Below are 14,346 nucleotides of genomic sequence, written 5' to 3'. Positions count from 1 at the left end.
AATGGAAGGAGGAAGAAAAAGAACGGACAGTTTATTTTCTATTGGAGAAGAAATTAAAATAAATTCATAACTGGTCATATAGATATAGATGTATATAGTTAAGAAGATTTTGAAAGAGGGACTGACTTGTAGTTGAACTTTACCAGTAGTTGTTATAAAAAAGGAGTAAAAAAGATAATTTATTTGCAGCAAAATTTAGAAGTAGTTGCTATAAAAAAGGAGGATTTATCTTTACGTTGCTGTTTATATTTTTTTTCTTTTTTTAATGTGCAAGTTACATAGAGGTGATGGTTATTGATTTTTAAATTATTATTTTAACATTTAACTTTTAATAAAAATACTATGTTGACATGTGACATTTTTGCCTCTGATATTAGATATAGATAGATTTTTGAGGAGTAGTTATTTCTTTTTTCAATTTGTGCTCCTACTAGTCACAAGCATTACTTCCTATGGTAAAAAATAATTGATGTTCGAGACTTGGACGTATGAAATAAAAAATATACTTACTCCCAAAATCAATAGGTGTTTTCCCTAAAATATCCTTAATTATAATTTTTTTCAGTTTAGGTTGACATAATTATCATAAAAATTTGTGAATTGAATTAGGAATGTGTCGAAAGCAATTTGAGGGAAAAAACATTAAATATCTTTCTTAATTTTGTTGTGAAATATCAATTATTTTGGATAAACTTTTAGAGACTAAATCATTAATTACTTTGGACAAAAAGGAATAATTTTTTTCCCCGACGTTAAGTTAGATCAGAAATAATTTATTTCATTATTCAAAAGCACTTTTATCTTTCAAAGTTAGTCAAACACGCTGTTGGACACTAAAATTTCGAGGTCAAAAAATATAAATAATTCGAGACAAAAAAATATTGCAACAATCGATTTTATTGATTTCAATGCGAGTGTTACAATCTCTATGAATCCTCTGATTCGCCTTTTCAAATATAAATTCAAGGGCTTGAAGCTTAATCTTGATTTTGAACTTGATTTGTTGGACTTGAGGGACTTGATCTTGACTTGTGCTTGAATTCAAGGGCTTTTGAGCTTGTTCTTGAATATTGCGGTCTAGATCTTGAGTCTTGATGAACTTGATTTGAATGCCTGAGCTTTTTAGAGAAATGATGGCGTTTGATCCACGAGCATTCTCTTGCTACTTGTTAGAAATTTGGGGTCCCCTTTTTTTGAATTATGAGACCCCTATTTATAGTTGTAGGAAAGTAAGAGTCATGAATATGAATTTCCTTTGATTAATTAGATTTAAGTGATGTGACGCCTTTTATGGGCTTTTATCTTATGGGCTTGCTGCCTCATTTTGACACGTGAGACGGTCCTATTGGCTCCTTCACTTGACTTGGTATGCTACGTCATTTGACACGTGACGCTTATTTGGGCCTCTAGAATATGATAATATCTTGGACTTAGCAAAGTGGACTCTTCATTTTGTAGCCCAAATCAATGGGCTAGCCCAATAAAAATTGGACTTTAATTAATTTCATATATGTTTGGACTTAAATAATTAATCCAATTATATTAATCCGCAAAATTTATTTGGGTTTAATATATTTTGAATTTAATATAATCCGAATTTTATACGGATTTAAATTTAATAAAATTATATCGCCCACAAATGCCCCCTACTTGAAGGCTTATCGAGATATTTAATTTTATTTAAACCGAAGACGAGTCTTGAAGTACGATTAAATCGAACTTAGATCGAGTTAATTTATTTATCGGGCCGTGTGCACTTTCAAAACACATTATGGTTCAAAAGGAATCATTTGATAATGATCATGTTTGCCCATTATACTTTCCATATTGGGAAAGTTTAATTATACTTTCCACTAATAACGTGTCAACGATTAGTGCTATTTTTTTTAAAGTGTGCAGAAGTAATAAAATTACTTCCATATGGTTTAGTATTCCAATTTGCACATTACCACTTCAACAGGTGTTTGAGCAGAATATAAATTCGGCTACAGCCGCCTTTATTAATCTTAGAATTGAAGTTGGATTACATTATTCCCTTTTGACTCAAATTAGGATTCTTAATATTCACTGCCTCTATACACCTATAAATACCTCATGCTATTGTTTGCACCATATTCTGTTGCATTCTCCGCAGTGAACTTGTGGCGGATTGGAGTCAATAGCAAGGTAATTTCTTTGCCCTTTCTTTGTGATTTCTTTTCTTCTTCTTTTGTAGGGTTGAAGCAAATAGCAATATGCAATAATCGGCTTAGGGTGCGAGAGTTTAACTTCACCTCCGTACACTCTAAGACCGACCAATTTGACTTCAAGATGGTGGCTTTGCAACAATCGGCTTAGGGTGCAAGAGTTTAACTTCGCCTCCGTACACTCTAAGACCGACCAATTTGACTCCAAGATGGTGGCTTTGCAACTATCGGCTTAGGGTGCGAGAGTTTAACTTCGTCTCCGTACACTCTAAGACCGACCAATTTGACTTCAAGACTGTGGAAATTTCCCTTTTCTTTGAATAAAGTCACAATACAGAGGAACTTTCTGTCAGCAACCGTTTGTATAGGTATTTTGCTCAACTTCAACTTGTTTTTAACTAAACCTCCCTTGTCCATGCAGATTGCAGCAATGGTTCACTTTAAGGACTATACTTCTCCATCCTCCAACAACAAGTATCTTCTTATTGAGGCTAATGATGGTACAATTTTATCCAAGCTATTGACTCATACTCCACTGGTCAGTAGGTGTGCATATCCATAGCCGCCTTTGGTGAATTCTCTTTATATCCCGAACATGACCTTGGTTCTAATCGATCCGTTAAAGTATGGATTCTTCAGACTCCAAACCAACGTCAACTGAATATAGGGAGCACCCTTCCTTGCCTAGGGCGCCGAATACTCCAGGGAGATATACGTTGGGGAAGTTCCATGGAGATAAATGGCGAATTTCGTCATATTAAAGGATATTGGGAATGGGCTAAGGACATTTTGGCTAGAAGTCCACAAACTTTGAAGGCAGCGAAGGTATATGATGCTGTTTATGCTTCTTATTTACCTATGATCGAAGTTCAAACATATTGCAAGCCTTTCTTGAAGCATGGTGTTCAAGAACCAATATGTTCCTGACATTGGCTGGAGAGCTCTCTATATCCCTTTGGGATTTACATGAAATCGGGGGCTTACCTATCGGAGGTCTTCCCTATGAAGAAGTAGTGCCTGAATTCAAAGAGCTCACCGGTGTCGATGAGAAGAATGAGAGATTCATCCCTCATACTTGCGATTTCTTATTTTTAGCCTTTCAGTGTCTTCAAGAAGGAGAGTCTCATAATCCAAGAGTTACTCTATGCAAGTGGATAAAGTTTTGGTGTAAAAAAGTCTTGAGATATGAGGCAGCTCCAGTGAGGAAGGAGAAAAAATCTGTTTTGCTTGAAGTCAACACATAACCCAACTGGGACTATTCCGAATGCAGCAAAGTGGTCAAGTGAAGATGATGCGACATTCTCTAAACTTGGAGTAGGGTATGGACATAGGGTTGATACATATTTGGCGGCCTTTTTATCATGTTGGTTATGCAACTTTGTGTTTTCTTCTAAGGATGGAGATTTTATTCATCCGGAAACTTTCAGAATTGCAGCTATGATAGCCAATAAGAAAACTTTTAGTCTTGCCGTTCCTGTCTTGTCAAGCATTTATAATGGTTTTAACAGGATTACCAAAGGTTCGCAACTTGAGCACATCAAAGTATCCTTTCCGATTCATTATGTGTATGGTTGTCTTGCTTGCTATTTCAAGACATATTTTTCTCTAGCTTATGGGCTATCCATTCCATTAATGGTAGCACATTTTGGAGAAGGTGCTGCCAGATATTTTGATGAAGAGCATGCCAGAAAGCGTATCTACCGAGAGATAATATTTCTTGGACTTCTACCATGCCGAACAAGTCCAATATTCGTTACTTTGCGAATAATGATAAAGAAGCTGATTCAGAGATAAGTTACTTTATGAGCCTTCATTTTAACTTTCTCCCTTTCAGGTATGAAGACTCATTCATCCTTGATCCATATAGCCCGCATCGATTTAGCCGTTAGTTTGGATTTTATCAAAGCCTCCCTGGTAGCTTAGCAAATGATATTCGCAGTGCATCACTTGATGAAGGACTGAGATTTTATCGCATTTGTGTGTTGCATGGATCCATGGCAAAGGCTACTTTTCCTATGGCCACACCTAATGCGTGAAAGCATTCCTCTATCTCGTATAAATCTTGGTGGGACAAAGTTCATGGGAACTTTCTTGAAGCTAACTTGCAATATTTGGTGAGTGTTGTAGGTTCTATTATCGACACTCCTCAAGAACATGGTGAGAAGGTCCCAATAGGGGCCAAGCCTTCAGTTTTGACAGCTAAGGTAGTCATTTCGTATAGAGTCAAGGGACCTCCACCTGCAGAAACTCAGAAAGAGGAACCACTTGCCCTGACTCTATCAGCTCTCAATAAATGACCATATCAAGATGAGAGTGATAGTAGTCATGGAGATTGTTGTTGGAAGAAGGTAAAACCATCCTTGGCAAAACAAGGTGATTCCAACTCCCATGTGGAGATTCTCGCTGGTTCATCGAAAACTCCATCAGCCATCAAGAAGGTAATAACTTGAATCTATACAATTTCAAAGTATATGACTTGTCTTTACATAACCTTCATATGATGTTTTTTTTTCTTTATGTGTGCAGCCAAACAATGTTCAAATTCTGGAAGATCCTCACCAAAGTAAGCTGCAAGATAGCAGCGAGTCTGTAGCAGGTACAGACTCAAGAGAGTTACTCTTGTCATCTAAAGAGGTCATTTCTAACCTTTTCGGTAAAGTTAGAGCAAATATAGAGTCAATCCTTCCTCGGTAACCAATGGTAACCATGTCTATTTTTGATGGCAAGAAGGTTATTTCAGAGCTTAAAAGGGAATTTATCATGAAGGCTTGGGCTAGTATCCGTACCAAACCTGCAGGCCTTACTCCGAATCGTGCTTCCTCTATTCAAGATGACGTCGAAGTTATACTCAATGACATGAGTGGAATGGGGGCAGATATTTCCCCTTTGCAAAATTTATTGGGGTCTTTCTTTAGGCGTGCGACTTCTTATGACCAAGCACAATCCACCCTTGTTGATCAAACTACAACAATTAAAGAGTCAGAATCATATTTGAAAGCCAAAGAACATCTTGATCTTGTGTTAAGGAAGAGAGATGAGAAATCTGAATAAGTTTCTGCCGCCTGCAAAACTCTTGAGAAGGTGAGGAATAAGTTAAAGAAGTTGAAAGCTCGTCGAGATGCTGCCAATCAAGAAGCTGCAGAGATGGAATCCAAAGTTTCAACTGCTGAAGAAAAGTTTTCCAAGTGTTTTGATGTCTCCCTCGCAACGGCAAATGCCTCAAAGGTTGTGGAGAAGAAGAAGCAAGTCTTAGAGGTTGCTTTAGAAGATTTAGTCAATTATAAGCTATACTTAGATTAGCCTTAAGAGATGTCTTTCTTCAAACCTTCTTGTTGCTTTCTTTTACCCTTTTTTTTTATTAGTCGGATCTATCAGTTATAATGGAAACCCTTTTTCTTTATATTGCACATCTATTTTAATATTGCTCTTGAATTTCAACTCCAAGAATTGCTTGCTTATTTTAACGTATTGATGTCGCAGTATTGAATTTTGGCTTTTCTTTCCAAAACTTATTGCTTATGGCTTTATGCCTTTGTTTGACAATCGAGTTGGACTTGCAACTTCATTCGAAAGCCTTAAGAATTAAAGATTTTGACTTACAAACTTGATAATTACATATGTGGCAGATCTTTGCCTCAACTGTAGGCTTTGGGTATCCCAAATCCTATTGAAAAGGCTTCTTTTCCTTTTGATGGGTTGCCCCATTGAACCAAAAGTATTTGTTATAAGTCTAAGACTTAATCAAGATGCATGCATGTTTGACTTTCATACAGCGAATCAAGCAGGAACATGTATTTTTTTTAACACTCATGTAACTGAACTCAGAATGAAATTTCAAGCGCCTACGTACCTCAGTAAAGAGGATCAAGTCACAACGTAGTTTTGGGGTGAGTTTTTTTTTTGAGCTATTCACAGTTTATACTCTTGCGGGCCAGGAGTGAACATGCAGTTTATACTTGTGCCTTAAGGAGTGTACATGCAGTTTATACTCGGGCCTTAAGGAGTGTTATCTTCTTTCAAGGATAGTACTTTTTCAAGAACTTGGCGTTGATGGGGCCAACCCTCACGCCATCTGCATCGAAAAGCTTGTAAGTACCATTTGAATAGGCCTCTTGAACGACATACGGTTCATCTCATTTTGAGGTGAATTTGCTCCCGGACTTATGAGAAGTGATAATGGGTCTTCTTACTGCAAGGACTTGATATCCAACTTGGAAGCATCTCAAGCAAACCTTTTGTTGAAAGAACGAGATAGACGGGCTTGGTAACATTCAAGATTTTGTTGAGCCTCCAGCCTCTTCTCATCAAGAGCTTCTAACTCCGCAAGACGCAATTTAGCATTTTCTTCATCATGAGCCCTTCTTGAATAGCCAGTCTCAAAGACGGTATTTGTCGCTCAAGTGGTAGAACTGCTTCAACTCCAAAAGCAAGTGAGTATGGGGTTGCTTGCGTCGGTGTACGGTAAGTTGTCCTATACGCCTACAAAGCTTCTTTCATTCGCGTATGCCAGTCTCGTTTGGATTTGGAGACAACTTTTTTCAATAAGTTACATAAAGTCTTATTGAAGGCTTCAGCTAGACCATTGACAGCAGCATGATACATTGAAGACTTGCGCTGCTTGAAGCCAAAGAGTCACAAATCTTGTTCATCAACTTGTTATCAAATGACTTCCCATTGTCAGTTATTATGTATTGAGGAATTCCAAAGAGGTAGACGATATTCACTCAGATGAAGTTTGCAACATTTTCTTTCTTTACTTCCTTGAGAGTAACAGCTTCGGCCCACTTTGAGAAGTAATCTATCGTGGCCAAGATGTATAAGTGTCCACCAAAAGATTTTGGTAGTGGACCAACAACATACATTCCCAAGTATTGAATGGCCAAGATGCTACAGTTGGGTGTAGTACTTCTGGAGGTTGATGTATGAAGTTTGCATGGAATTGGCAAGTTTTGCATCTTCTATCATAGTCTAAGCAATCTTTCATTATGGCCAATAATATCCCATCTTTTTAATATGAAAATGGAGCTTTGGTCCAGACTGATGCGATCCATAAACTCCTGAGTGTACTTCTTGTAAAGCTTGGATTGCTTCTTCCTCTCCCAAACACCGTAAGAGTACTTCTTCAAATGATCTTCTGTACAGTGTGTCCTTATAGTAGAGGAAGCGAGGTGCACGATGACGAATGTCAGTCTTTCTCCTTGGATCTTCTGGAAGTATCCCATAACATAAGTAATCAATTATGGGTTGTCCCCAATCTTCTTTTATAGCTTCATACATGGAAATGAGGTATTCGACTTTACTTTTTTTATCCTCAGTTGATGGTTGTACTACCCATTCTTGACGGATAGTAACTTGCGTCTGATTTGGAAGAGTTAGGGTTGAGGCCAAAGTAGCTAGGGCATTAGCTTGCTTATTTTCTCTCCTTGGTACATGTTGGAGGGTTACTCTTCCAAGCCACCATATCAACTTCTGTGCATAATCATAATATGGTCGTAGCTCGGGCTTTCTGACTTCATAGCTTCCCAAAAGCTGCTTGATCACTAGTTGGGAGTCACCAAAGACTTGTAATTGCAGTTGTTTTATGTCAACTACCATCTCAAGTCCAAGTATTAAAGATTGATATTCAGCGACATTATTAGAGCAACGGTTTGTAAGAGTAAAAGAGTATGGGATGACCTCTTTTTGTGGAGTGACGAACACCACACCAGCACTAGCTCCATCTCGATGTGCAGCACCATCAAAATACATTTTCCATAGGGGTCTAGCTTCAATAACCATTGCATCTTCATCAGGAAGTTCATCGCTCAGTTCCCAATCATCTAGTATCGGGTGGTCTGCCAAGAAGTCAGCCAAAGCTTGTCCCTATACAGCCTTTTGGGGAGCATACACAATCTCAAACTGTTAAAATTGAAGGTACCATCTTGCAAGTTGGTCACTAAGGACTGGTTTCGATATTACAAACTTGATGGGATTTGCCCTAGAGATAAGCCAGACAACATAAGCCTGAAAGTAGTGCTTCATCTTTTGAATCGAGAAGGCTAATGCCAAACATAACTTCTCAATTGGAGAATGCTTTAGCTCATTCGGCGTCATCATTCTGCTCAAATAGTAAAGAGAATTTTACTTGTCTTCACTATTTTCTTGAGCCAGTAGTGCTCCAACTAACCTCTCTTGTGCCGCGATGTAGAGGATCAATGATTTCTCAGGTATGGGTGCCGCAAGAATTGGTGGCTTCATTAAGTATGATTTGATACTCTCAAAGGCATTACTACAAGCTTGGTCCCATTCGAATGGAGTTTTCTTCTTCATAAGACGACTAAATGGTTGACATTTTCCAGCCAGGTTTGAGATGAACCTCCTTAAATATGCTAGCCTTCCTTGAAGGCTTTTCAACTCATGAATATCCCAGGCTTAGGCATATTCAAAATTGCATCAACCTTAGCTTGATCAATTTCAGTTCCTCGGTGTCTCACAATGAAGCCAAGAAATTTTCCTGAAGTAACTCCAAAGGCACACTTCAATGGATTCATCCTAAGTTGATATCTTCGAAGTAACTCGAATACCATTCTTAGGTCTTTTAAGTGGTCGTCTCTCTTTCTTGACTTCACCACTAGATCATCCACATAGCATTCAACATTTTTATGGAGCACGCCGTCAAAGATGTTCTGCATATCCCTTTGATAAGTGGCACCAGCATTCTTCAAACCAAAAGGCATAACCTTGTAGCAATAAATATCTTTGGACGTACGAAATGCAGTGAGTTCTTCATTCTTTGGCGCCATACGGATTTGATTGTAGCCGGATGAACCATCCATGAAGGACATTGCCTCATAACCAGTGGTGGCATCAATCATTAACTCCGGTATGGGGATTGGAAAATCATCCTTAGGGCACGCGTTGTTGAGATCTCGAAAGTCGACACAAACTCAAATTTGGGCATTCTTCTTCCGTACTGGAACAATACTTGAAATCCATGTGGGATATTTGACTTCACAAATAAAGCCAGCTTTAATGAGTTTGTTAACTTCATTTTCAATCAATAGAACCAACTTCGGCCTAAAGCGTCTTTGGTTTTGCTTAACAGGACGGGCACCATTCTTGACTGCCAACTGATGGACCGCTACTTTTGGATCTAAGCTAGGTATTTCCTTATAGCTCCAGGTGAAGACATCCATAAATTCTTTGAGTATGCCCATATAAGCAATTTTCTCTTCTACTTCTAGAAACACACTCAGGTAAGTTGGTCTTGGTTCTTCATCGGTTCCAAGATTAACTTCCTTCAAGGGATCTAATGTGCCCTGTACTCCTTCTTCAAGTTGTGATGGAGCATCTCCAGCATCGTCCTTCTCTCAAGGATCATCGTCGTTGATGGATATGTGGTGACACCAGAAAGTGTCTTCTATCTCTTTATTAACCTTCATTTGAGATAAGGACTCATTCTCATTTTGGATCGTAACATGATATGAGGAGTCAACACTTTCTTCATCTTCCTCACGTTACTTGGTATAAACCACGGTATGAGCTTTAACTTTTAACACCTCATTGCATGAAACCACCAGTTTTGTCTGTCGCCTCATTCTGGAAGGGATCAAACTTTAGAAATCCTTCTGAACTTTAAATGAAGAGTGCATCATCGTGCTTTGATGACTTCTTTGAAGCTTGTTGCTTTTATTCTTATTTATAGGACTCAACCTTTCGAACACAGAAGTTCTTGCAGTTGATTCTCCAAGCCGATCAAATACAGAGGGTCTTTTATTAGCGGCAGTAGATTCTTCTTCTACGGTGATGTAATTACTGACTGCCCTTCTAATGGAGATGTGAATTGGAGGTGTCTGTATGTATCCTAGTCCTTCACGTGCCTTCCTGGTGTTACCCTTTGATGGAAGTTTGCCCAACCTTGTATAATACCCCGAAAAAAATTTTGTTGAAATTTTGTGCATAAACGTGTTGAGTTCTATCTTCTAGAATGAATTATAAATTTTTCATGCAAAATGTCTTAGATTATGACCCACCATTGCGTAGAGTATCAAATAAGCTTTCTAACGATATGTGGATCTTCCAAAACGGACACCCGAGCGACGAGTTATGAACATTCCTATCGAACAGTGAATAGTAGTAAATAGTAAAACGTGCAGGAAAAAGTACTGAGGCCTGGTGTATTTTTGCTCCAACTTTAAACGATCATAACTCCTTGTATATAATGACCTGGGTGATTTACTATATATCAATGGAAAGCTCTGCGATTTCTCTTTCCAATGAAATTGGTTTCATCCAATTTGTCTATCGGAGAAAAAAGTTATGGTCGATCTACTTCAGCCTATCAAAAGTGAATTTTTTGGTCAATTTCAAACGATCATAACTCCTCGTACACAATGATCTGGGTGAGATACTATATATCAACGGAAATATATGAGAGTCCTCTTTCTAATGAAATTGGTTTTATCCAATTTGAATATCGGAGTAAAATGTTATGGTTGATCTACTTCAAACTATCAAAACAGTCCACCGAAGGACAGATTCGAGAATTTTTTTGATTTTTAGGGTCGTTTTGGTAATTTCTCCTCACCCAAAATCCGTCCAACCCCTATATTAAATCCTATTTGAAGCATTATATGTTATATTTCATCAAACTCCCTCAAAAAGAAAACCCGAAGCTCCTACATCCAACTTCAAGAACCTCCAAAGTTTACCATTAATTCTGCAAATTTATTCAAGATTCTAAGTTCCTAGTTCATGAACTTCAAGAACCTCCAAAGTTCACCATTAATTCTGCAAATTTATTCAATATTCTAAGTTCCTAGTTCAAGAACTCCAAGAAACATCATTCCAAGGCACGATTAACATCTCAAAAATGAGTATCTATCTAAAGTTCATCATTCAAGGTATGTGGGGTTTTTCAACAAGAACTCTCTTTCGTTCTTGTGTCCAAAAGTAATTTTCTTAACACAAGCATGATTTTTATTTGATTTTTATGAATTTGAAGCATGAACCCATATCTTATGATGATTATTATGAAATCTTGATGTTTATGATTTTGAAAGATGAATTTACATGTGTGGTGATATAAATCATGAATCTTGAACGATATTTATCATGATTTTGATATTTGAGTTGTAAATCCCCATTGGAAATTGTATTTTTTTTAGAAAGTGTGTGTTATAAGTACGTTGATGTTGAATATTTGAGATATTTTGAATGATTTGACCTTTTGATCTTAATGGAGTTGTTTTGAACTCGAGTATGAAAGAAATCCACAATGTGGTTGATTTTGATAGATGGGAAGCATGATGACTCCCGATGTATATTCATATATTACTAAAATTATTTTGCTATGGATTGTCTTTGAAATGATCTGAGCTAAGTACGGAAGAAATCTTTAGTCCCAAGTGGGAGGTATAAAGCGACCTTACTTTCCTAGAACTACGTGCCCCCTTAGGAGTGAACTTGAGGCTGATATATATAGTGATCACTAGTTTATATGGATTTAATATCGATAATCCTACTCCGATAGCAAGGATAAGATGGCTCTCCCCAACGTGGGTTGTACGTTGGACTCCATGTAGCTCACATGGTTTATGACGGTTATAGGATCTCCCAGTGTGTGTGTGTGTTTCCTTGTGTCTATGGTGAATGGTGAAGTGATTTGAAAGTGAAATTGTGAAAGTTATTCTTTTGAAAGATTTAAATGATATTTACATTATGAGAATTGATATTCTTGATGAACTGAAAGTGATTGACAAATTATATGATGACTCACATGTGTTATTGTACTTATTTCATCCTCTCATGATTATGATGATTTTCTTCGGGCTATGTGAGTCTTTCATACATCCTGCATATTTCTTATAAATATTTATGATGATGATGTTTATACAACTGCATACACCCCTATAAACTCGGTTCCTTTCCATGGTACTTACCCACATCTTCGGATATGGACTGTATTTTCTCGAAATGTAGGTTCAGGTGCTCTGTTCCAGGTTCGACACTAATTTTTCAGGCACGCTGTTCTACATCCTCTATTGTGGTGAGTCCTCATGTTCCGAGGACGTGATGTCTGATGTTGGTTTCACGGAATTGTTTACATATGATAACTGAATATGAGTGGGCATGTCTCAATGGCTCGCAGGTTTTATTGATTTTCTTAGAGGCTTGTCAAACTGGTATAAATGTTGAGAGTTGACTAATAAATCATATTTTGTTATCTTTCTGAAATTCTTTTATTCTTGGATGATGATTACTCTGTTGATATTTGAGGGTTATTTATGGAAACCCCGTTGATTTGTGTTGAACTGAATGAAAATGGCTCAAAGGGTTTACTTGGGGCTACTCGTAGCCTCAAGCACCGTGTGACGCTCCGGGACCCGTTTTCTGGGGTGTTACAAACTTGGTATTAGTGCCTAAGGTTTTAAGGTATCCTAGGGAGTCTGACAAACCGCGTTAAGTAGAGTCTTGATCATCGGTGTGTAGCGCGCCATATCTATGAGCAAGAGGCTACAAGACATTTTAGGAAAAAGTGTAATTCTTTCTTTCAGAAGTCTATCGTGCTTAAAGTGTCTCTCTCTGCTATTGATTTATGCTCTCCGCTTTTAGAAATATGCCTCCACGTCGAGCGAGAAGAAATAATGATGATCAGCAACCTCAACCCGCTAACCCATTGAATGAAAACGTGTCTCATGCTGAATTTCGGGCATTCTTCCAGGTGCTGGACCAAGCTTGATAGAGAGATAGAGTTTGGGATTGATCTTCTTCCCGATACTTAGCCTATTTCTATTCCTCCTTACCGTATGACCCCTGCAGAACTTAAGGAGTTGAAAGAGAAACTCAAAGATTTATTAGATAAGGGTTTCATAAGGCCTAGTGTTTCTCCTTGGGGTGCTCCTGTGTTGTTTGTGAGAAAGAAAGATGGTTCTTTGCGTATGTGCATTGATTACCGCCAACTGAATAAAGTCACCGTAAAAAATAAGTACCCCCTTCTGAGAATAGATGATTTGTTTGACCAATTGCAAGGTACAAGTTATTTCTCAAAGATAGACCTTCATTCTGGCTATCATCAACTCAAAGTTAGGGAGTATGAAATCTCAAAAACCACTTTCCGAACTCGTTATGGCCATTTTGAGTTTCTGTTATGTCTTTCGGGTTAACTAATGCCCCAGCAGCTTTCATGGACCTCATAAATCGAGTGTTCAGACCATATCTGGATATGTTTGCCATAGTGTTCATCAATGATATACTGGTCTACTCCCGTAGTGAGGATGAACATTCTGATCATCTCCGAACTGTCTTACAAACCCTTAGAGATCACAAGTTGTTTGCAAAGTTCAGTAAGTGTGAGTTTTGGTAAGGTCAGTTGTTTTTCTAGGTTATATCATTTTTTTCGAGGGTATTAGAGTTGATCCCAAAAAGATCGAAGCTGTTAGAAATTGGCTTAGACCTATTTCTCCGAATGATATCCAAAGTTTCTTGGGTTTAGCTGGCTATTACCGTCGTTTTGTTGAGGTTTTCTCCTCTATAACGTCTCCTATGACTCGGTTGACCCAAAAGAAAGTGAAGTTCTTGTGGCCCGAATCTTGTGAGAAGAGTTTTCAGGAATTGAAGACTCGACTCACTTCAGCCCCTGTTTTGACTTTGCCTGATGGTGTTGATGGTTTTATGGTGTACTGTGATGCTTCGAGAGTTGGGTTGGGTTGCGTATTGATGCAGAAGGGTAAGGTGATAGCTTATGCTTCTAGACAGTTAAAACCCCATGAGAAAAATTACCCCACCCATGACCTTGAGTTGGCTGCTGTTGTGTTTGCTTTGAAAATCTGAAGACACTATTTGTATGGTGTCCATGTTGTTGTTTTCACTGATCATAAGAGTCTGCAGTATGTGTTTACCCAGAGAGAACTGAATCTTAGGCAGAGACGATGGTTAGAATTGTTAAAGAACTATGATATGAGTATGCTGTACCATCTGGGCAAGGCCAATATGGTGGCGGATGCCCTAAGTAGAGTGTCTATGGGTAGTGTTTCACATGTGGTAGAAGGTAAGAAAGAGTTGGCTCGTAATGTACATCGTTTGGCTAGATTGGGGGTTAGGTTGTTTGACTCTGCTGAAGGTAGTATAGGGGTTCAGAGTAGTTCCGAATCCTCCTTGGTTTTGGAAGTGAAGGAAAAAC

Source organism: Capsicum annuum, chromosome 2 (genome assembly GCF_002878395.1).
Source record: "Capsicum annuum cultivar UCD-10X-F1 chromosome 2, UCD10Xv1.1, whole genome shotgun sequence".
In the NCBI taxonomy this organism is placed as follows: Eukaryota; Viridiplantae; Streptophyta; class Magnoliopsida; order Solanales; family Solanaceae; genus Capsicum; species Capsicum annuum.
Note: the sequence above shows the minus strand (reverse complement) of the source record.